The sequence below is a fragment of the Lynx rufus genome, unplaced genomic scaffold (genome assembly GCF_022079265.1).
Source record: "Lynx rufus isolate CCGP_SWC_20201006 ecotype Redwood Valley unplaced genomic scaffold, mLynRuf1.p SCAF_35, whole genome shotgun sequence".
NCBI lineage: Eukaryota > Metazoa > Chordata > Mammalia > Carnivora > Felidae > Lynx > Lynx rufus.
The window spans coordinates 690,549-716,791 of NW_025814851.1; the positions used below are offsets into that span (position 1 = coordinate 690,549).

General features: G+C 37.8%; 1 protein-coding gene across 9 annotated transcripts in view; it reads right to left on the reverse strand.

Moving 5' to 3' along the window:
• The window catches only part of HUWE1 (HECT, UBA and WWE domain containing E3 ubiquitin protein ligase 1), a 172,760-nt gene that overhangs the window by 142,233 nt on the left and 4,284 nt on the right, over positions 1-26,243 (reverse strand). For 8 of the 9 annotated variants that reach the window (XM_047093660.1, XM_047093663.1, XM_047093664.1 and 5 more), the window contains exon 2: positions 24,329-24,468. The gene's annotated coding sequence lies outside the window, so the exon portion shown is untranslated. Of the gene's footprint in view, positions 1-18,708; positions 18,775-24,328; positions 24,469-26,243 lie in introns of all 9 variants that reach the window. The other variant, XM_047093661.1, reaches the window with a different exon arrangement.

Sequence of the window (26,243 nt, forward strand, 5' to 3'; positions counted from 1 at the left end):
AAGATGGGTCAACATAGTAAAGATGGCAATTCCCCTCAAACTGACATGCAGGTTTAACGCAGATCCTATCTAAATCCCAGCAAGATTCTTTTTTTTTTAAATAAACTGAGATTATTATAAAATGTATATGGAAAGACAAAGGAACTACAATAGCTGAAAGGAACTATGATAGCTAAAATAATTTTGAAAAAGTAGGAATCCCTCTCTCTGATTTTATGACATTCATATGTATACCACCCTGTAATAATCAAGACAATATATGTAGTACTGGAGGTGGGACAGACACATATACCAGTAAGAATAGAAATAGACTCATACAAATATGCCCAACTGATTTTTGACGCTTAAAAAGGCAATTCAATCAAAGGATAGTTTCATCACCAAATGGTACCAGAGCAAGTAGCCATCTATAGGCAAAAAGATGAACTTTGACCTCAGTCACATACTTTACATAAAAATTAACTCGGGGCGCCTGGGTGGCGCAGTCGGTTAAGTGTCCGACTTCAGCCAGGTCACAATCTCGCGGTCCGTGAGTTCGAGCCCCGCGTCAGGCTCTGGGCTGATGGCTCAGAGCCTGGAGCCTGTTTCCGAATTCTGTGTCTCCCTCTCTCTCTGCCCCTCCCCCGTTCATGCTCTGTCTCTGTCCCAAAAATAAATAAACGTTGAAGAAAAAAAAAAAGATGCTCTGGATTAACAGAAGGAAGAGATAGCACAAGTAAGTGGGAGTTTAAAAAAAAAAATTAACTCAAAATGAAACATGTGATGATTGTGGAGAAAAGCAAACCCTTGTGTACTGTTGGTGGGAATGTAAACTGGTGCAGCCAATATGGGAAAACAGTATGGAGGGTCCTCAAAACATTAAAAATATCCATCAATCCACTTCTGAGTATTTAGCTAAAGGAAATTAAAACACTAACTTAAAAAGACATATGCATCCCCATGTTTACTGCATTATTCACAACAGCCAAGACATGGAAACAACCTAACTGTCCATTGATGGATGAGTGGATACACACGAATATTATTCAGCCATAAAAAAGAAGGAAATCTTGACATTTGTGACAAATGGTTAGACCTTGAAGGCATTATGCTAAGTGAAATAAGTCAGAGGAGACAAATATGGTATGGTCTCACTTACATGCAGAGTATCAAGAAACAAAAAACTCCCAAAACACTAAACTCACAGAGAACAGACTGTTAGATGCCAGAGGCAGGAGTGAGTGAAATGAGTGAAAGTGGTCAAAAGGTATGAACTTCTGGTTATAAAACAAATAGGTCATGAAGATGTAATGTATAGCATGGTGACTATAGTTAATACTGTATTATATATTTGAAAACTGATGAGAGCAGATCTTAAAACTTTTCAATGCAAGAAAAAATTATAACTAGACTTACTGTGATCATTACACTATATATACATATACAATCAAATCACTATGTTGTACACCTGAAACCATTATAATGTTGTATGTTGATTATCTCAATTTAAGACTGCAAAATAAAAAAACGGATCACAGACTTAAACTATAGAACTCACTGGGAGAAAATATTTTCAAAACTATATATAATATCTAGAATACACAAAGAACTCTCAAAATTCAACAAAAACCCAAACAACCCTCCAAAACAAAAGCAGGATTAGCTTGTAGCTGCAACTATTTTTTTTTTTAGCTCCAAGTATTTTAATGGCTTAAGAAAATGTAGATGAGGTCATGGGCAAATCTTCACACACATATCTCACTTTAACTACAGCTGTTTTGACTTAGGATTCTGTACCAGTCAAGGGCCTGGGTTGAGAATAGACTCTGGCTAACTAAAGCAGAAAACTGATTTAATGGAAGGATAACAGACAGCTCAGGGAATCATCAGGAAGGCTTACTGATCCACATTCAGAAAATGGGGAGGAACCAAGGAAGCTATGCAGTCTAGGACTACAGCCAAGGGACCTCCCACAGGCACAGCTTAGCTGGGGGTGCCTCTACTGTCAACACCAGACTCTGGAGGCCTAGAAGCTACCCCGGTGGTAGAATGATTTCTGAACAGTCTCAGGTTATTTGCATCAATGGCTCTAGACACCAAAAGTTCCAAGTGTGAGCATCTGATTGGTAAAGTACAGGGGTAAGTCCAGGCCATAATTGTCAAGGTTCAGGGAGAGCAAGTATTTTTTCAGTTTCCAGTGTTTGGGCTCCAAACTTTTCATGAACAGATTCAGATGATAGGCACCCAATCAAATAACCAGTCCAAAACAAATGAATGAACACACATGTTCCCCCAAACAAGTGCAATGTTAACCTGTTTATATAATTTTGTTGCAAGAAACACCTATAGTTTGAAAAAGAAAGGTATCACAGTCCATGAGACATCAATTAAGAATATTTCAAAAGTTTTTCCCCCCTAGTTATTCTAAGCTAGTTTCACAGTGGGAAGGGAAAGTATTTTTTGAACACTCACTATAAGCCAGACAATACTCAGGTTGGTGTTTCCTAAAGCATTTTAGATCATTTTGCTCCATGAAGGAAGACAAGGTTTTAGTAACTTGCGAAATGTTACAAATGGAAGTACAAAAGGCATTTTCCTTTAGAATAGTTAGGTGGCTGACTTACGTTACTAATGGCTCCAAGAAACCTTGGGTAAAGGAAACTTATTAGGCCACAGAACAATTTTTTCAAGTGTTATCTACTCGAAGTCCATGAATGTAAGTATCCCAAAGAACAAACTTTGAGACATGCTGCCTAGAGTCTTCATATAATAGTCTTTCATACAATCCTCACCACTCAAACCAAGTTTTGTCCCATTTACAGATAGAAAAACGAAGGCTCAGAGAAATTAAGTGGCTTGTCTAGCTAGTTGGCACCAAGATTTAAATCTAGGCCTTTTTGGCTCCCAAGTCCATGCTTTAATAACATGCTGTTCGCTTTACTAGTTTTATTTATTTTAATGTTTATTTATTTAAAAGAGAGAGAGCAGGGGAGGGGCAGAGAGAAGGAGAGAGACAGAATCCAAAGCAGGCTCCAGGCTCTGAGCGCTCAGTGGAGAGCCCAATGCAGGGCTCGAACTCACAGACAGTGAGATCATGATCTGAACCAAAGTCGGATGCTTAACCAACTGAGCCACCCAGGCGCCCCACTTCACTAGTTTTATTACAATAAATTCCTGCAGATGAAAACATGTATTTGTGACAGATTCTTCTACACTGTTAGATCCTATTCAGAAAATTACTGCAAGACAGGAAGCTGGGGCACAATGTGAGAAGCTGAGATACTGTCAAATCATACTAATGACCAGGGAATGAGTTCTACCTAATGCTTAGAAGTTAAACAAGTTAAAATCCCATTACATAAAAAAGCCTCTAACAAAAAGAAATTAGTTCTAAACAAATCTCTGGAAATGGCCTATTGCCTTTGTTGGTTCAGACCAGAACTCTGAGCACCAAGCAATCTTTACAGGTAATTAAAGATTTCTTCCTAAAATAAGGTTTAAAGATCAACTTTAAGGAAATTAATGAATTATGAACCACCATCCACAGCTATACATTACTTAACACTTCTATTTAATTAACCATTTCTTTTTTCCCTTCCTCCTTTCCCCCAAACTTCATTTACCTTTGAGGTTTCTAATCTTGGTTTTACAGGGTTTGTTTACATCAAGGCAAGGGTGTTCACTTAATATATACTGAGGAGAAGTCACTCTTTAAAGGGCAACTCACTCTGTGTAACCACCTCCAGGTGATAAAATTTAGAATGACTTTCAATACTGAATTAGCTTAAAAGCAGAGGAGTAATTTCCAAGCTGGCTCAATAGCAGTTGAGTATAGTGGCAGGTTAGCCTTACAATTCAAAGTATGGCTGAAGGATCAGCAGCACTGACATCATCTGAGAATTATTAAAAATGCAGAATCTCACCCAGAGCTGAAGAATCAACCTGTATTTTAATGAGATCTTCAGGTGATTAATATATTTAAAGTTTGAGAAGCACCAGATCAGAAAACAGGCTCAAAATCAGGAAACCCAGGTTAGAATCCCTGCTGTATCACTTACTCACTGTATGAGCGTGGACAATCAGCCTCTGTGCACTTCTGTTTCCTCAACTGTGAAACAGGGATAACTGATCTCACTTCCATACTCACTTTCATCCAATCCATTCTCCAGAGAGCAGCAAAAATAATCTTAAAACATAAGTCAGCTCATGTTACTTCCTTGCTTAAAACCTTTCAACAGTTTCCCTAAAATTATATCCCAACTCTAACCATGAGTCTCAGGGCTCTGGCATGATTTAGTTCCTGCAATTCTCTCCAATCTCCTCTTTGCACTACCACTTTAGTCTTTCCATTTAGTTTCTAGAATGCTTTAAGTTCCTTCTGGCCTCTAGACCTTTACAACTGCTATTCCACTGGAATGCTTCTGCCCCAACACACCTATTCTTCCCTCAGCTAGTTCCCTTTAAGGAGTGACTTTAAGACCCAAAGTGGCTTCCCATGGCAACCCACCTAAAGCTGGTCTGTTATTTTTCAATTACACTACCTTGCTTGTTTCTCTCATAGCAAGTATCAATATAACTAGTCTGACTTTCTACAGTATTAAGCTCTTGGCATGTAGCACAGCATCTTCCACATGACAGGTAGACAAATATTTACAGAATGAAGTTCATGAAAGAAGTACACACTGAGAATAAAAATCTGTGACTGTCAGCATATAGACAGTATTTGAAGTCATGGGTCTGGAGATGATGACTTAAAAAGAAGGAAGGAAAGAGGCCCAGAACTAAGTTCCTACTTGATACAACAGTTTTTTTTAATGTTTATTTTGAGAGAGAGAGAGAGAGAGAGAGCGCGAGCGAGCGCTCACGTACAAGCAGGGAAGGGGGAAAGCAGAGAGGGAGAGAGAATCCCAAGCAGGCTCCACACTCTCAGTGTGGAGCCTGGCGCGAGGCTCGATCTCACGAATGGCAAGATAATAACCTGAGCCGAGATCAAGAGTCAGACGCTTAACTGACTGAGCTACCCAGGCACCCCAATCTACCAGAAAAGGCGAGGTTGGTGAGGTAGAAGCAAAACTAGTTCATTATGCTATCATGAAAGACAAAAGATGGCCAGACTGATCTATTGTGTCCAATGTCGAAATGAGGTATGTCCCGAAAAATGTATGTTGAAATTGGGGGTAGAGATAACTTGACCAACAATAGTTTCAGGGGGATGGTGGGAAGGGAAGCCAGACTGGAGTGAGTCAGGGAACCAATGGAAAGCGAGGCAATACAGATGGAACGTGTAGAAAACTCTTCTGAAAAGGTGGCTGTAAATGCAAGCAGAGAATTATGGGGTCACTGAAAGGTAGAGGGCAAGAGGAGGTAACAGAAAGAAAATCCCTAAGAAAGTTGAGGGTAGGGGACCCTTAAACCTCTCACTATTTCACCTTAACATAATGAACACTTATCTGGATTTTGAAAGCACAAGTACTAACGAGAATTATGACAATCCTCTCCCCAATCTCTTAATACTTGACTATCTCTGTATGTGCTTACATTGTACCCTGTACCTATCACGTCCCTATTAATGACAAAATGTTTGCCACAAGGGTGAGGAAGTTTAAAACAAGCATACACACAAAACCCCACAAACCTGGGAGCAAGATAAAAAAAAAAAAAATACATTATCAGTGGTTGCCTCTAGGTGGCATGATAACACGGTTTTTATTTATTTATGCTTCACGCTTTCCAGGTCCTTCCAGCCTTTCTATAATCATGCATCCATTTATAGTAAGAATTTTCCTTTTGTACAATTTTTCTTAAGGTTGAAAAGAGTGGCCCCTATTCCAAATGGCATGAATCAAATTAAGAACAATATCATCTAAACAAATGCCCTGGAGTGGCTGCTGCCTGCTCTTGGAGCTTCTTTCCTATACACTCTGCTGTTTAATCCTGGAGTTTAGCACACAGCAAGCACTCAATATTTATTGATTTAGTATTGGTAGGTTAAGAAATGCTTCAAACATGTATGGGAGTATGGTTGAATCTGAGTCAGCCTAAAATTCCCCTTGAAATCATGGAAAAGCATTATGGCCGTTTGTAAACAAAAAATGCTTTAGAGAACCCTAACCTCCAATGTACCACAAAGCAAAAGCCTTTGCCTCTAAGAGTCTCTGAAAGAAAATTCAGGTGAGAACTGCCTGGACCATCCATTATCTCAGGAAGCAGTGAAGTGAATTTTGAAATCCAGCCTGCTATACACTGTTTGATTAGGAAGGCACAGACAGCACATTAACTGATTTCTTAAAGGGGGCACATTTCCATCCAGTCTAGTTTCTGATTATTTACATTAATATCCATCCAACAAATAATCACAGAACCCATGTGTCATCATAATAACATCAGCTAATATTTACTGACCACCTAACTATGCGTTATCTCTAATCCTTGTATGAAGCTGTAACAACTTGAAGACTGTTCCCAGTTTACTAAGGCCAAGAGTAGCCACATACTCAGTAAGTGGTAGAGCTGGATTAAAACCAAATCTGCTCCACAACTCTATAGTACACAAAATGTCTATATACATAGCCCATCCTGCCAAACCCCTCCTATAGACACCAATAACCCTATCCTTGGCCATATAAATAAAACATGACCCTGAGGATTGCTGACCTAGATTTTATTGGACACTGATAGTAAAATGTAGTAATAAAGCAACCAAAAAATAGCTTTTTTTTTTTTAATTTTTTTTTCCCAACGTTTTTATTTTATTTTTGGGACAGAGAGAGACAGAGCATGAACGGGGAAGGGGCAGAGAGAGAGGGAGACACAGAATCGGAAACAGGCTCCAGGCTCTGAGCCATCAGCCCAGAGCCTGACGCGGGGCTCGAACTCATGGACCGCGAGATCGTGACCTGGCTGAAGTCGGATGCTTAACCGACTGCGCCACCCAGGCGCCCCCAAAAAATAGCTTTTATTCACTCAAGACAAATCTGGAAATTACCCTGGTTGATTCTCCTTCAAAATCTGTAAACACTATATACCTCAAGTAAGTGTATATCTTTGCTCTGCAGTATACTCAAAAAAATCTCTTGCAGGGATACCAAGGATGAGGAATCTGAAACCTCCAATACCGACTCTGGAGGTAAGAATGGTGTGTGAGAGGGTCACCTGGGTTGGCTCAGTCAGTGAAGGGTCTAACTTCAGCTCAGGTCATGATCTCATGGTTCGTGGGTTCAAGCCTCGCATTGGGCTCTGTGCTAATAGCTCAGAGCCTAGAGCCTGCTTTGGATTCTGTGTCTCCCTCTCTCTCTGCCCCTTCCCCCGTTCATGCTCTGTCTCTCTCAAAAATAAGTAAACATTTTAAAAAATTAAAAAGAAAAGAATGGTGTCTGAGAATGCATCCCCTACATTTGCTCTACCCTACAGCCCTGGGAAGCTGCAGATCTAAGAGTTATCCTTTTGGTCATTACTCCCAATTACTTAATAGAGACAAACTGGCATCAGAAAAATCAGGCAACAAAAACAGGGCTCACCAAAGTCACAGATCAGTTTCGCCAGAAGAAAGGAAATGGCAGCATGCCAAGCAGCCCCTTCTTAGCATTCCCAACAATGACCAAAAAAAAAAAAACAAAAAAAAAAAAAACAAAGAGTAATGCCAGCATGAAAATTATGTAAATTAAGGAAGACAGGAAGAGATTCCTTGTCTATGCATTTTCAACTAGTGCTCTGGAATAATCCTAGTACACTAAGACTGATCTGTCTCACATCCCCTTCCTTACTTGTGGCTGGATTTGGTGTAAGAGATCAATTGTAACAATGGTTATTTCCTTTTCATCATATCCAATTTCAAAGATGCAAATGCGTTTTCTTTCAGTCTTGCCCACATCTACCGAAAATTAAGACATCAGCCTTTAAACTAATACTCTCTATTCAAACTAATATTAAGAACTTAACCGTAAAAAAAGTGTGCCACTTTCTAATAGGTGAACTTCACCCAGAAGGGCCACAGGCAACATTCAGTTGAGTTCAGAAAAAACATCTGCCAGAAATCAAGCTGCTTAAAAATTATCTTAAAAACAATTTACTTAAAAATTAAATCCAGAGTTCTCAACCCTGGCTGTACAAAATCATCTGAGACTCATTTTAAGAACTAAAAATGTCAGGCCACACAAGTATCTGACTCAGTAAATAGGAGGTGGGAACTTTTTTCTCAAGCTACATAGGTGATCTAGTTGCACAGCCAGATGTAAGAGCTGCTTTGTTAGATAGTATTAATTGTGCTTTGCCTATTTGTAACTGACTTAGGAATTTTCTTTAAAAGAATGGGGTATAAATAAAGCAAGAATAGCCATGTGTTGATAACTGCTGAAGCTGGGTAACAGGTACACCCAGGTTCATTATGTTATTCTCTAACTTTTGTACATGTTTGAAAATCTCATAAATTAAATTTAAATTAAGATTTTATCCTGCCAGGTCCCTCCATTCTATCTTCCACATCACTACCAGAGCAATCTCCTCAAACTCAAAATCTACCTACATCATCAAGTGCTAACTCCTTACCTAACCCAGCATCCAAGACCTGGTCCCTGCTCACCTCTCTTACCAGGGCCACAACATTACATATTACTACCCTTGGCTCCCCAGTGCTTTAACCATGCGAAGCTTTTTATAGTTCCCCTAACATACAAGACTTTTAATACCTTGATTCAGATTGTGCTTTCTGCTAAAATGGCTGCTTCTCTGCATATCCCCTAGAGCTCAGCTTAAATGTCACTTCTATGAAGCCTTTTCAGATACCCTCTTCCCCAGAGTAAAATTGATCACTCCCTCCTTTGTGCCCCCACTGTGTACTGCATATATCCTCAATCAACACACCTCTTTATTTACATATCAGTCTCCCCACTAGGGTAGGTTCTGCATGAGTGGGACTGTGTCTATTTATCTTTACTGTCACCAGAACAGGAACCGTCACTTATTAGAATAATACATGAAGGACTATCCAGTAAATGTTTAAGGAAGCTAAAAACCCAAGTCACACTCTTGGTGAAATTTTCAACTGAGGAAACCAATTTATGATTCATTTATTCTGCATATATTCTATTCAACATATAGGTATGAATGTACTACACACAGGGCATTGCAATAGGTGCTAGGAGATAGCCAGGTGTTCAGAAATGTAAATCAGAGAAAAAGGAAAACTAGAAGCAATGATTACATAAAAGCAACAAAAAGTACATGAAAATGCACAATGAAATTACAACTTCCTGGTGGCCAAAGCAAAGCCAGAAACACAATTACAAGAGAGCAACAGAATACATAAAATAAATCCTTATATAACACCAACCACAATTCTCTTGATTTTTTAAAAATTTGGATTTTTAGAGATTCACGTTGCATAAAGCAGAGTACAGCTTCGGCAAAAGTGAAACAATTAGCCCAGTATCACTTTGCGGGCATAGTGCTTTATATCTGGATCAACATATACACGAAAATATAAAAACAAACAACACAGCAATTTGGACATAATCAAAACATTTCCTCTTGTCCTATACCAAGGGATCCCCACAATAATTCTGAAGTTCTATGGAAAGTTTCTGCATATGTTGGTATTTTTCTGAGAACACAGTTTATAGCTTTCACTGGCTTCTTAAAGAGATCTATGACCTGAAACATTAGGAACCATCACCCCACAGAAAAGATCTCCAAGACATAGCCTGCTTAATGACTACATTGTTTTCACTTTCACTTAATGAAACACAGGCATATGGTTTTTGCCTCTAAAGCCACGATAGGCTACTGTCAAATACAAAAAGTACAGGAAACCGAAGAACAGAATTCCAACCCTTTTGCATTATTCAGCTCCAACTGTCTCATATCCCTGGATTTACAAAGAAATATACAGCATCTCTCAAGATTAAACCTCCTCTGTGTAAGAGGGAATTCTGTATTCCTGGATAAAATCCTCTAGTCCCATATCCTGAAGAAAGGTAGAAGAGGCACAAACCTGTTAAAAGGCTAGATTAGGGGCGCCTGGGTGGCTCAGTCAGTTGAGCATCCGACTTTGGCTCAGGTCACGATCTCGCAGTTCATGAGTTTGAGCCCCGCGTCGAGCTCTGTGCTGACAGCTCAGAGCCTGGAGCCTGCTTCAGATTCTGTGTCCCCCTAGAGAGGGGGTAACAGGTACACCTGCTTGGGATTCTCTCTCTCCTCTCTCTGCCCCACCCCTGCTTGTGCGGTGTCTCTTTCAAAAATAAATAAACATAAAAAATTAAAAAAATAAAAGGCTAGATTAAGTATATTTCTAAATAAAAGCTAAGTTTAATGCCTAAAAATAGTCTAACAAAAGATGTATCTGTATGGGGAGAGAAGAGACCTCAGTAACATATTTACTTGCTACCGTACATTGTGGATTATTTAAGTTTAAAGGTAGAAATTGAGGAATACTACTGGAAGAAAAGTCAAAATGAAGTAGAGGACAACAGCACAGTACAAAGGCCTGGGAGTTGAATGGGACTGGGCTTAAATTCCATTTACTAGCTGTATGATCTTACACAAGTTCCTATACCTCTATGAATGGGTAACCTCTGTAAAATAAACAACATAGTCCATCTCAAAGGACTGTATCTGGCAATGAATAAGCCATATTATTTTTTGCTCTAGTTCTTTTATTTGTATTTAAAAAATTTTTAAATTTATTGAGAGAGAGACAGAGCAGGGGAGGGGCAGAGAGAGGAGAGAGAGAATCCCAAGCAGGCTGCACACTGTCAGCACAGTGCCTGATGCAGGGCTCAAACTCATGAAACTGTGAGATCATGACCTGAGCTGAAACCAAGAGTCAGACGCTTAACCAACTGAGCCACCCAGGTGCCCCGTTCTAGTTCTTGTAGTTCCAGATTAATCTCAGGGCAACAATCTTTTCTTTAATGTTTATTTTTGAGAGAGCGAGCGACAGAGATCAAGCAGGGGAGGGGCAGAGAGAGGGAGACACAAAATCTGAAACAAGCTCCAGGCTCTGAGCTGTCAGCACAGAGCCTGACACAGGGCTTGAACCCACAAACTGCGAGATAATGACCTGAGCCAAAGCCAGGCGCTTAACCAACTAAACCACCCAGGCGCCCCTAAGGGTAACAATCTTATGACAGATATTACAAACAGAAAGAATCAAAAGCAAGGAAGAGCTGGTCTTTTCAACCTTTCTACATGTTATCTGAATATGAAAGAGAATATTAGGCATATATCAATCTCTAGAATATTAAAGTACTGACATGAACCAAAAAATTAAACTCAACTTTGATGAGACCGAGCAGCTCTGGATCTCGTTCTCAAGTTAGTTATAAGTTCTCCAAAGATTAAACAGTCTACTAACTACTGTCTGGGCCATACAACTTAAGAATCAGAGATTTTAAGTGTATCTCAATTATTTTGAGCTGGTTCAAATGAATTTAGAAGGAAGAGAGACCAAGATTCTTTTATATGATTTAAAAGAACAATAATTAGAGCAATTATCAACAGGGCAGCAAACTCCTCTCAGTATAAAATAACTCCAACCTCATAGGATTTTTATGAGGCTGAAATTAGTTCATTGACAAGAAAACTTAAAACAACACTTTTAGAAAAAAAAATTATGTCCCAGCATATAGACAAAACTGGCTGAGTAAATTTAATGGCACGACACACAGACTGGCATACACTCATTTCCAATGTCCTTTAATTAAGCCAAATAATGTGAACAATCTGCTGCTTTAAAACATTTATGTCTATAACACGAAAGATGTTTGCTGAAAACGAATGAATAATATGCAAAGGTACTCTAATTCCCTGCCACCAACTAACTTTGTGACCTTAGGATAATCTGGGCCTCAAACATATAAAATGAAAATAAAGTAATTACAATCTCTTAAAGCACTATTTCCAGTTCAAGACAAATGTTAAATATTAAACATGAACAATTTGAATTATTCTCAAAAACTAAAGACCAAAAAGTAACCAAGCCAGTTTTCTATTTGGCACAAGTTCCAACTTTTATGTTTTAACAAACTACACTTTCCCAAATAATTCAGTTTTAAGCTGAACATATATTCAAAAACCAAATAGTCTTTCCCAAGATAAAATAGGAACTACCCGTTAACCATTTGGACAAAAATAAAAGCACACACCTACTTCACATTATTACTTAAACACAAAAAGCTAAACTGTAAATGTATTAGAAGATAATGCATGTAAATATTCTTTTAATCTTGGCAAAAAATTTATTTCTAATATACAAAGAACTCCCAAAACATAGTAAGATAATCTGACTGAAAGTAAAAGAGCACAAACTTGGGGCACCTGGGTGGCTCAGTTGGTTAAGCATCTGACTCTTGATTTCGGCTCAGGTCATGATCTCATGGTTCATGGGATGGAGCCCTGCATTAGGCTGTTTGCTGACAGAGCGGAGCCTGCTTGGGATTCTCTCTCCCCTTCTCTGCCCCCCCCCACTTGTACTCTTGCTCTCTCTCAAAATACATAAAACATTAAAATAAGATAAAAAGGGCAAAAACTTGCAATTTACAGAGGATGTAACATTTGCTCATCCTAATCCTTACAAAAATTCTAACCAAAGCAAGAAGGTGCTATTTCTCATTTACCAGACTGGTTAAAATTAAAAATAAAAAGATCAACAGTATCTTGTTTTGGCAGATATATGTGGAGAAAAGGGCACTGAAAGACACTGCTGTTCAGAATGGTAATTCAGTATAGCCTTTCTGGAGGTCATTTTGGCAGTACTGATAAAAAATTTAAATGGTACCACTCTGACCCAGAATGAATTCTACTTCTAAGGCTCAACAGTAGGGAGTGATTAAATTATACTAGATCCATGCTTTGAAATTCAACGCAACCATTAAAAAGAATGGAGTTGAGCTGTATGTTTTAACATAAAAATACACATAGCACATAAATAGATAAGCACAGTATGTAGATGCTAAAAGGTATAAAAGAATATACACAAATTGTCAGAAGATTTTTGAAATGTGGTATGAATAAAACAAGACTATCATTTGGGGAAGGACAGGGACACTAATTTTTAAATAAAATATTTTGTTTGAATCTTTTAACAGTAAACACGTTACTTTTATAATTTAAAATGTTTGAAAAGGGAAAAAAGATGAGCTTAGAAAACATTAATTTGAAAGTTTTACAAATAGGAAATCCAGTCCTATCTACAAGCTTATGGCATCCATAAATATGCATGGTAACACACATAGCCAAATTGAATTGTCCCATGAAAGAGCTCAAAATTGATCCCCGTGTTGAAAGTAGCCACCACAGTCAAAAGGACAAAGAAACTGAGCTTTCTTTGCTTTTTCTCATTTACCTTTCTACTTCCCTAAAATTTCCCGATTATGAGGGGTAACTTTCTTATAGGAAGGGGCCACTTATTCTGCACTTCTATGGATGGTATCTGCTGGAATATTTAGAAACTGATTCAGTTCAGTTTCAAGAAAAGATAGAGCACCGTGAAAATAGGTTCACCTGGGTTTGACACCCAACTCCACCACTAATCAGCAACATTTGTTATCTTGGACAAATCACTTCCCCTAACCTGAGCCTAAAAAATAAGGAGTCTGATGAGGCGCCAGTCAGTTAAGCATCCTACTCTTGGTTTTGGCTCAGATCATGATCTCACGGTTTCATGAGTTCAAGCCCTGCATCAGGCTGTGTGCTGACAATGCAGAGAGCCTGCTTGGGATTCTCTGTTTCCCTCTCTCTCTGCCCCTCCCCCACTTGTGCTGTCTCTCTCTCTCAATATTAAATAAACTTTAAAAAAATGAGTTTGATATGGATAATATCAAATACAGGTTCTTTCTCAGCTCTTCTGTTAGACCTGGAGAAGACTACCATTTTTAAATTTTTTTTAATGTTTTATTTATTTTTGAGACAGAGCATAAGCAGGGGAGGGGCAGAGAGAGAGGGAGACACAGAATCCGAAGCAGGCTCCAAGCTCTGAGCTGTCAGCACAGAGCCTGACGCGGGGCTCAAACTCACAAACTGTGAGATCATGACCCGAGCCGAAGTTGGACACTTAACCGACTGAACCACCCAGGCACCCCAGAAGACTACCATTTTAAAGTCACTGGTGGGGCACCTGGGTGGCTCAGTTGGTTAAGCGTCCCGACTTTGGCTCAGGTCATGATCTCACGGTTGTGAGACAGAGCCCTACATCAGGCTCCACACTGAGCAGAGTCTGCTTGAGATTCTCTCTCTCTGCCCCTCATCCCCGCTCCCACTCTAAAATTAAAAAATAAAAATATAAAAAACCAAAATGCTCCATGTGAAAGGTTGTCAAGTGATACCTGCATCTCTCCAGACTATACTGCCTCTTAAGGATGGCCTTGCAAAGACAGTTAGGAAATTTGAGGAGCCTGGAAATGGATACCCAGATTAGGTCAAAGGACTGCAAGGTACTCTAGGCTGGAGGAGTCAAGCTAGCCCCCACAAAACATGGAAGTAGGTATAAACGTAAGGAAAGAGCCACCTATAGCAAGGATACTGAATCTATCCGGATTTATGCTCTTCTCTAATACTAATGTATCAGGGCTTACCCTGAGGTGCTGTCATACTCTAAGTCAACATGGATTATATGCTAAACATACCACAGTGAATAATGCAGGATAATATTTCTGAAGGGCAATTTGAGAAGTATCAAAAGTCTTACAGTTTTGCATTCCAGTTCTAGAAATTTCTTAAGGAAATAAACATAATGTCACAAAGACTTCTCATTTGGATGCTCTTGAGTTTCTTTCCTTTACTCAGCACTTATTTACCAAATGGACTACTGTGTGCTAGGAAGCATTGTTAAAGATCATGGAAGACTAGGACTTAAAAAGGTTTGAACATAGGGAGTTGGTTAATAAACTATAAATCATGTACACAATATAATCCAGCCATTAAAAATGTTATAGAAGTATATATTATGACAGAACAGAGATCAATATATTAAGTGGGAACAACAAATTTCAAAACACCATTTCTATATTGGTTTGGGGAACAGCTAAAAAAAAAAGACAATTTGGGGATAACCAAGGAAATGTAAATATGGACAGGATACTAGATAATATTAACAAAAAGAACGAATTTCCTAGGTGTGATAAATGGCATTGTAGGTCCTGATTAAGACATGCCTGCCAAAGGATTTAAGGATGAAATGTCACTCTAACTTCATATGCTTCAGAAAAATTAAATGCCCATGTGTACATATAAATCAAATATGGCAAATTTTAACAACTGTTGGTGATATAGATGCTCATTTTGCTAGTCTTTCAACATTTTTATGTTTGAAAATTTTCACAATAAAAAGTTGGAGGGAAGGTTATGAATTACATTTTTGCAAAGAGTAAATTTTTGAAAAAAAGTGTGCTTATGCTACTCAAACATAAAGAAAAGCATTGGAAGAATATATTACGTACCAACATACTAATAGTATTCATCTGAATGGCAAGAATTTTCTGTGCTTATCTGTATTATTTCAATAGTAAGCCATGTATACTTCTATAATCGTGGGGAACATTACTTAAAGTCAGGAAAGCATTTTCAAACAAGAATTACAATAAAATGAACAAATGACTAAATAACATCCCATTCCCAAAGTACTCTTATTAAATGGTTTTATAAACTTTTAACAAGTATGCAAACAATATTACATAAGTAATAGTGTGAACATCACATAGTTTTTAAATTTCTACTTACATAAGTAATTTATACCATTCTCACAATATAATAATTCAAGCAATTCGTGGTAAAGATAGCAGTAGGGAGGGGAATGCTGGGAGAAAGTTCTTAAATATTTCCCCCCCCCTTTTTTTTTTTAATTTTTTTTTCAACGTTTTTATTTATTTTTGGGACAGACAGAGACAGAGCATGAACGGGGGAGGGGCAGAGAGAGAGGGAGACACAGAATCGGAAACAGGCTCCAGGCTCTGAGCCATCAGCCCAGAGCCTGACGCGGGGCTCGAACTCACGGACCGCGAGATCGTGACCTGGCTGAAGTCGGACGCTAAACCGACTGCGCCACCCAGGCGCCCCAAATATTTCCCCTTTTATCAAACCTCCCCATTAAAAGATCTAAGGTAAAAATAAATGTTAAAGATGATCATCAGCTCAGGAGAGGGGGGTAAGGAAAGGGTTTTTGTTATATTATTCTCTGTATTCTTCAGTATGTTTTGAATTTCTCAGAAAAAGAAATGCAATAATTACAGAATAATTACAGAAAAAGCTAAAGTTTGCCTTGGCTACTCCTTCCAAATAATCATTTTACCCTAGTTTTTAAAAAATATATAAATAGCGCCATATAGTACATGCTATCTTGCAACTTGCCAAAATTATCTCCGTATAAATAGCTGTATTAATTTATACCACTTGTGGCAGTATTCTAAGACCATACTCTCACCTGTATTTTTGCCATGACCTGGTAGTATCTAACTATTTTTTGCCAATCTAATGGTTAAAAAGTATCTCATTTTAGTTTGCAATTCTGGTATTTGAGTATCTTTTCTTGTTACCAGACAGTTTTAGTTCCTATTCTGGGTAAAGTCTGTCCCTAATTTTCTGCTCCTCTTACTTTTAAACCGTTACTCTTATTAAGATGGGAACACACCAAACAAAATATTAATGATGACTGAATATTTTTGTGGGAGTAGGAATCTTTTCCCAAAATAACACATTTCCTAGTTTTTCCTAAATTAATTCAGTAACAGAAAGTAGAAAATGATATAAGTGAATGAAAAAGATCCTTTTAGATGCAAGTACAGTAAAACCTTGGATTTCGAGTAACTTTTCCTGTGAGTGTTCCGCAAGACGAGCACACCTTTCCAATAAATTTTAACTTAATAACAAGCGATGTCTTGCAATGTAAGTGACACCAAATGTCACATGATCCCAACTTAGTCAATGGTTCTTGAAATTCGCTTTGATATATGAGTGCTTTGGATTACAAGCATGTTTCCGGAACGAATTATGCTCGCAAACCAACGTTTTACTTAGTACTTTCAGGATACCTATTATAGGAGCACACAACACCACCCTAGAGGAGCTCATAAAATCTAGCTTAAGGAAATAAACACAACTAAAGCACAAGTCTTGTGAAGAAATCAAATAATGGTTGTGGCTACTGATTCATTTGGGATACATTTAACTAACTTCATTTTTGTACAGCATTTCTTTGAGTTCATGATGTACTTTTCACAAATCTTGTTTAACTCGAATAAATTTTTTTGTGACATTTTCTGATGCCCTCCCATAAACTGCTATAGCACATTTTGTTCACTCCTCCTCATTGTAATGATCATTTTGACTGTGATTTACAAGTCTCTCTCCCCTGGTACACCATGCTGCCCTCCCTCCTCCAGTTGCTTGCCTCTATATCCCCAGTATCTAGCATTATTGGGTATGTCCTCAAATATTTGTTGAGTGACTGATATCTCATCACCCTTATTTAAAGGATGAGGAAACTGTTTCAGTGATGAAGTAATTTGCCCCAAGTAACATAGCTATTAAGTATTTATTTTACATAAATTACTATGGCCTTACCTTTGTAGTATACTGTAAAATTTAAACATTTGAAATAATACATCATCTCACTTTAATGCTCATAGCAACTTATGAAGTAGGCTTTTTGATTACCATTTCATAATTGAGAATGAAACCTGAGGCACACTCCAATTCTAGTTTATATGAAGCACAGTGGTCTCTTTACATACTTTATAAATCACTAATTGGGTATAGGAGCCAATACCCAATACCTCTAAAAATAGATACCTTTATGCAGCAAACATCTTGCAGAATGATAGGGGAAGGGAGGGGAGAGGAGGGAGAGAGCAGAAGACAGTCAAAGCAATAGGATGGAGACTGGAAACCAGTTAAAGGTCCACCTGAAGACTATAAACTGGTATCACAGTGTTAATCACATGTGCCATTTTGAAACCCAAAGGTTTTTCTTGGTATTACCCAGTATTCATAGAAGACAACTGCAGGCTTTCTCACATATCAGCAGTCTCAAAGGCTGGGGATAAAGAGTTAAGGAGAGCTTTAAAAAATAATAGGTTATATCATGCATGGACAAAGCAGGGAAAAAATGTTAACATAAAGGAAAAGGCTAAGGACCTTTAAACATCATCCCAGTCCTTAAATGAACTGAGTTTCTTCAGTGAAGAGAACAACGACCATTCATTTTATGTCCCCAGATCCTTGTACTTAAAAACACTCAGTAAATGCTTACTGAACTAAAAAGAGGTTAAGACATGAAGAAAAAACATACATTAATTTAAAAAACAATGGCTTCCAATTTACTGAACACTTACTATATGCCATGTGCTGTACTTCAGAGAATATATAAAATGTTAAAAGGGATAATATTTACCTCTTTTCTAATCTGTGTATGGTGCTACTGAAGTATGTTAACAGTGGTGATACTGATGACCATTACGAAGACTCATTATGGGTTACTAAGGTTACAGCAGAATCATGAACAGAACAAAGTTGAGCCACAGGGGGCTGTGTAGATATAGGGAGATAAAGACAACCAATGTATTATTACACATCACCACAGAACTGGATAAGACCCTTCAGAGGATATGAATGTGATTCCTAATGTGTGGCAAAGTGAAAAAACTACTCTGGTTAACACCCAGTTATCACTGGCCAGAGTCAGCCCAAAAATGACCAAAGAACAACCCTTTCCTCCCCACCACTGATGATCCCAACACAGACCTGAAGGGTCCAGACAGGCTTTGCTAACTGGCCATCACTTCACCACCGTGACTGCCCATCTCTGAGCTGTTGGAGGGGTTAAGTGAAATAGTATGTTAAAGAAATAACCATCTACTGACCACATAGAGTGTACTAACAACTTACATTTTCCCATTTAAGCCCAATAACCCCACAAATAATGTATTTTCCCCAGATGAGGCAAAAGATACGTTAATGTGTCCAACATGACAAAACTAATACGTGGCCAGAAAAAAATTTTTTTTAATTCATCATTAATCCTATCCTTCTCCTACAAACTGTATCACTGAGTAACCTTATAATTATTCCACTTAATATATGAAAACAAAATGACAGAGTTAGAACATCAGCATTTTGACATTCCCAATGACTAATGTTCAGAAATCGCTGTTAATATAAAAAAAAAAAACACAAGACATCATTACAACTTAATGAATGCTGTGAACACACCACCAATATTCTTGCCAAAGGGAATGAACCTAAATTTATAAAATCCTCTGGATCCACTGTCAATTTGCATGAAATATAGAGGACAGAGGAATATGTAAGAACTGTACTGAGTAGGCAATAAGCAAAATCCAGTCTGTGGGAAACTCCACAGGTCAAATGGCCTGAGTTCTTCAACAGATATAGCATAAGGAAAAGAAAGAAAGGGAAGTTACAAGTATTTAAAATACATCAAGTTTTAAATAAATGGACAAAGCAAATTAACTGTCCAGGGATATACACTTGGATAATAAAGACAGAACAGAATGCAAGTGATTACTATAAACTCAGAACAGTAGATACTTTCCAGAGAGATACTTTCTGGATTCTGTGGTTGGGATGGGCAGGTGGATGGACTTAACAGGGTAACAGGCAAGGTTCTATTTCTTGAGTTATGGTTACAAAAGTGTTTGCCCTAAAATAATTTATTACACTATAAATTTGTTTTGGGGTGGTTTTTCCTATTTGTATATTATTAGTTACAATAAAAGAAAAACACTTTAATCACATTAATGCTGCTTACATATGATATGATTCTATTTCTACGATATGCCTAGACTAGGCAAATTATAGAAACATAAAATAATGAGTGGTGGTACTGGGTTTCCTCTAGGGATGAAAATGTTTTAAAATTGGTGTGTAGTGGCTCTACAACCATGAAAACACTGAAGACCACCGTACGCTTTAAATGGGCAAGTTGTATGGTATGGGAATTATGTCTCAACAAAACTGTTTTATTTTATTTTTTTATATATATATGAAATTTATTGACAAATTGGTTTCCATACAACACCCAGTGCTCATCCCAAAAGGTGCCCTCCTCAATACCCATCACCCACCCTCCCCTCCCTCCCACCCCCCATCAACCCTCAGTTTGTTCTCAGTTTTTAACAGTCTCTTATGCTTTGGCTCTCTCCCACTCTAACCTCTTTTTTTTTTTTTTTCCTTCCCCTCCCCCATGGGTTCCTGTTAAGTTTCTCAGGATCCACATAAGAGTGAAACCATATGGCATCTGTCTTTCTCTGTATGGCTTATTTCACTTAGCATTACACTCTCCAGTTCCATCCACGTTGCTACAAAAGGCCATATTTCATTTTTTCTCATTGCCACATAGTATTCCATTGTGTATATATACCACAATTTCTTTATCCATTCATCAGCTGATGGACATTTAGGCTCTTTCCATAATTTGGCTATTCAACAAAACTGTTTTAAAAAAAAGTCTAAGACACCCCAGTTAAGCCAAGACACACTTTTAAAATAAAGACTGGGATAGAGCCCCAAAATTTCCATTTCTGACAAGCTCCCAGATGCTGCTGCTGTTGCACACATTTTGAATGACCACATTTTGAGAACCACTGCAACAGAGGATTTTAAAAACACTTCCAGCTCAAAGCAGTACTAAACAGCACTGGAAAGTAAAGTGTTTTACTCAGGGACTGAGAAATCAGTCCAGAAAAAAGTTAACACTATGCCAAGCATTGTTCTATTCCCTTGATTCCATGACCATAAACATCAGCAACTCCTGGGAACTTGCTGGAAATGCAAAGTCTCAGGCCCCTCCCAGACCTACAGGATCAGAACCTCTGGAGTTGGAGCCCAGCCATCTACTTCAGCAAGCCCTCTAGGTGAATCTGATGTTCCCTGAAGTTTCAAAACTACTATTCTAAGCATTTTAAATGCATTAACTCAGCTATACTTTTCCAAAACCTTATGAAATAGGTAACATTATCAGCATTTTACAGATTAAGAACTGTGGCACAGAGGTTAAATAATTTGCACAAGGGGCGCCTGGGTGGCTCAGTCGGTGGGGCGTCCGACTTCGGCTCAGGTCAGGATCTCGCGGTCCGTGAGTTCGAGCCCCACGTCGGGCTCTGTGCTGACAGCTCAGAGCCTGGAGCCTGTTTCAGATTCTGTGTCTCCCTCTCTCTCTGACCTTCCCCCATTCATGCTCTGTCTCTCTCTCTGTCTCAAAAATGAATAAACCTTAAAAAAAATTAAAAAAAAATAAATAATTTGCACAAGATGACAACTAGTAAAAAATGGAGCCAGAACTTGAACCCAGGGAGTCTGGCTCCAAAGTCCATGTTTTTAATCACTATGCTGAAAGATCTTTCCACCTATAAGAACTCAATTGGCAGAATGCAATAATAAAGAATTAGCAGATAAAAAAAATGCAAAGACCAGGAGAAATACACTTCACTATAAAGACAGGTGAATAAGAAAATCATCAGGCAAATAATGTTATCATTAAAAAAGCAATCTTCCAAAAGCATTCCAGAACATAAGCAGCCCCCAAATGTTAATATATCCCAATATTTCCAAAGCAATTATCTCTGATATCTAATTATAAGGACTTAAAATCTGGGTTATGCTAAAGATGGTACATAAATTCATGGCAGTATGTTCACATTTACCAATCTTTAAAATCTAAATGATTATACTAAAAGATCATTCCAGAATAATTTGAACCTCCCTACTCCTTGTCCCTTTTAGTCACTATACAATCAGAATCTAGGGTTTGAAAAAGAACTTTCACACTTCTCAAGTACAATGCGCAACCCAGACTGAATCCATGTATAATACCAATTTCCATTCAATATTCATAAGAAGCTAAAAGAAATTCCAACTTTTGTAAAATCACATTCTGGGATCAATCCATGTCACCACTGTAAGTTTTAAAGCCAAACAATTAAAAACTTTTTAAGGGCACTAAAATGTGAAAATGCTCAGTATTAACAGTCCAAATGAAACCCAGAGTTGTTCTACTCATAGAGAGCTACTTTCACTACTTGAAAACATTTCTATAACCAGAAGACTAAGCTGATCAACAAGTACATCAAGTTTTAGGAACTCAACCCCTATGACACATCAAATGAGAAGGCTTCCAAAGAATCTTCAGAGCTGAATTATCCCTGACATTAACATATAAACATCTGGTAACCAGTCATTGAGGAAACAAGTTGGAGAACAATACAGCAAACACCCAGAGCCCAAGTACTTTGACTATCAACCTTATAGATGGTGAGATCATTGTAAAGCAGCTTAATATGGTTACAGCTACACATGAGATTTTAACAATTTACTCTAACTGCAGGAAAGGTAACATGGAACATGAAGGGCAAATATTTTCAAAGCAACCAAGTTGGGCATTTCAATACTCTGAACCCATGGTTGAAAACACACAACAAGAGAAAAAACCAACAGCTCTTCCATTAAAGACTTGTAGCTGTTAAGAACTCTGGAAACAATTCAAACATTGCAATGCCTACTGTGTAAAGTTCTGTTCCAAAAATCTAGTTATTCCAGTTTCAAAACTCTGGATTAGAAGGTTTAAGTGACCTTGTTCAAACTTCCTAGTAACTACAGAAAACTCAAGACAGGAGTAAATACCTAACCACTACATCCAACATGCTCAAAATTTTTTTGCCGAATAAATGGACTTCGCTGTAATTCCCAAGAAATTACCTCTTTACGTGGTCACTTTTTAACTAGTGATCTGATTTCTCCATTAATGAACGAAGAACTGAAAAGCCTGAACTCCTGATCCGTAGCACTGGTGATTCAAAATCATATTTCATCTAAGTACCTCAAAAACTTTCATTCATGACCTCTATCCTCTCTGCCTCTACAACTTGGAATGACTCTCATTTCAAAAGTAGGCACAAGTGGCCTTGTTCTGCCCACATTTGTGCTTAAGTCAAAGGCTGGCTGGAGCCTTTATGTGCCAACTTCCATTCCCAGGTTTGACCATGGAAGGGACATACAGTAGATCCCAAGATAACCAATTCTGCACAAGGAAAGAAATGAACAGTTTAAACGACTTTATGCTGTAGAACATTATTTCCAAAAGAAATAAAATGAAAAATAACAACAGAAAAACCATGGTTGTATATTAATAGCTGAAAATCAAGAGGAAAGTGAAAGTTCTCAAAAATTGTTTAGTATTGCCATTTCAAAAACTTTATTCTAGCCAGAAGAACTCACCACTAAGTCTTAATAGCTTAGAAGTTATGAGTCAGAGCAGCTGAGATACCAACATCAAAAGAATAAAAAGCAACATTTTAAGATAGTATAAAAATAACTAAGCCACCTAGGAAATTGAAACCATGAAAAATCCCAAAGGCACAGTCAGGTCATTATCTAGAAAACATTAGCTTCTTCCATAAGGAGGCCTACTTTTCATGTGGAGCAGCAAGCAGGGCCAAGACATGGAACTGAGATCAGGTATCAATTAAATCAGACTCTACCACAGTAAGGGGAATCCATGACTAGTTATTTCAGGATAGTGCCTAGGCCAGCACTATCAACTCCAACTGGGATACAGGAGATTACTGCCATTGTCCCATTATAATGGGGGTCCTCCAAGGTCTTTAACTTAGTAAGAATGAGCTAGATACCACTGCTGGGATGTAATCACCAAATGTGAGGGAAACTGCAGAACAATTTCTTCAACACATAAATCAGAAAAAGAGAGAGGGAACCTGCAGATTAAAACAGATTTAAGAAATAAACATCAATCCACCTTTGTGACAAATGGACTTTCTTTGGACCCTAATACAAACTAAAATTTAAACATTAGTTTCATATTTGAGATCTTCAAAAATCATTGTTAATGTTTTGAGTTGTGATAATGGTTTTGAGATTATGTTTAAAGAGCCCTTTTCTTTTAGAGATACAAATATTTTACAAATAAAAATATGACAGCAGGGGTTTATTTCAAAATAATGGGTGGGGATAGTAGGTAGAAGTACAGATGAAGAAGAACCGCTACAAGTTGGCAACTGTTAAGCTGGTTATGGGTACACAGGGGGATTATTACACTATCCAGTTTCTGTATGTTTGATATTTTTCATAACTCTTTGAGAAATAACTAATTAGACATAGTATCTTGTAATTTTATTTTCTGAATGGTGCTTAGGGTGATTTAAAAATCATGTGCACACAGAATTCATTAAAACAATAACATGATATGCAACCAATGCCACATCAGATCCAAATAATGAAAAAAACCAAAGTAGCTCAATTACAGAATGGAAATACATATACTCCCCACCACCACCTCCATTCCAGGAAGTAAAATACAAATACTACCCAAAGATCTACAAAAACTAACCTAAAATCACAGCCAATCATACTCATCCTGGTGGGAAATCCCAACACTTCTACAGCCTCCTGAACCTTCCTGACCAAGTTGGTCTTGGTCTGCTGGTTCCTCCGGAGTGCTAACCCACTCAGATCAGACTACTGGAGGACCTACAAAAAAAAAAAAGGGTGGGGAGAGAGAGATACACATTTATTAGGGTGTGGGGGAGTTAACCATTATATAAATGTTCAAACATACTCAATTATTATTTAAGTAATAGCCCTCACGTATCAATTTGCATTTTTAAGGACCCGCTTTAGACAGTAATAAGAATTCAAAACCAAAAGCCAAGCCAATTCTTCCATTCTGACATTCAGACAACACCCCCTGAAAATTCAACTCAGTCCTCAACCCAAACGAAATTATAGGGGACAGTAATTACTTTATAGAAAACTTTATATACTCACTGTAAACTGATACTAAGGCAATGTTAAATTTATTATTTTTTTGTGAAAAGAACCACACACTACTTTACAACTTCACACATCTTTTTGGGCATACTGGGAGACAACTGATAAACACCTGGGAAACTCAGGTTGAACTGTGCCACTGAACCTTACACAAAGCTTTTAACTGGTATTGCCACTCCTTCCTCACTTCTCTGAGATCTACCTAGAATAAATTAAACCTTTTAGGTCACACCTAGATTATCATTCCCAGATTTATTCTAGTTCTGAACAAGAATCAAATTGAGGTTTAGTTAATTTCTGATTCATTACTTGACCCACTGTAAAAAAACACCAAGGCAATATCACAAAACAGAAAGTGATCTCCTGTCCTCCAATGAATAGGGGGAAAACTCTATTACCTCCAAAGCACTTTAAACTGAACAAAGCAAACCTGAAAGCTCAAAACTAGTGCCCACGTAGTTAATTACCAGATGGTTACCTATGGTATCTTTACTCCTAGGTAAACTTTTCACCTCATCATATTCCTATTTCAAACCTCATCACCCGGCCAAGGTAATAGATAAAAGTGTTGAGTTTAATATTGGTCTAATCAAAATATTAACAGTAGGAAAAACTACCTTCAAATTGAATACATTCACTTCTATTTAATAAGAATGTTGGAAAATATAACATGGTAAAATACAACAAGGAGGAGTATATTAAAAAAACTAGCAGTAACTCACTATGGGAAAGTATCTTGGTATTCCAAACAACTTTCCTAAATTCTCTCAGATAGGAATTGCCTTGTGCAGGTAAAGCCAAATAGCAGATCCCCACACTAATCTGAGGAACCAAACAAAGAAAGGAGGTGGGAGAAAAGCAGTATGAACCCTTGAAAACTAACTGGCAGAAGTTCCCTTGCTTACTGTGTAAAGCATGGTAACAAATTTCATCTTTGGGTGAACAACAGGACAGACTCTCTTTGAAGCAGTGGAAGGGAGTAGGCAAGGGATGAGGCACCCCTTCTAAAAGGCAAACACCTGGATGTGGCTCTTGACAGGAATCTCATGGCCAGTGGTCATTTCAAGATAGTGATTTTGCACTAAAATTCCTAGACTAGTAGGTTAACACAGGTGGGAATTCCAATCAAACATCATGAACCAAAGGAGATAAAATAGTGTGATCCAAAAGGAGGAAAAAACTACAAAAACGATAGGACAAGCCTAGAAATATACTAAAAACTTAGAGGAATAAAAATCTCTTCTTTCTCAGGTCATAAAACTACCCTATGACACAGATACATCTTCCAATCTATTCTTACACCAATAAAAACTAACTACAATTTATTGTGTGTCTACCATAAGCCAGACACTTTACAAACTAATTCTAGCACCTATAAAGCGCTACTATTCCTATTACACAGATGAAAAAACTGAGAATCTGAAGTCATATACCCAAGGTCACAAACTCCCATGTGAATCCAAAGCATACAGTTA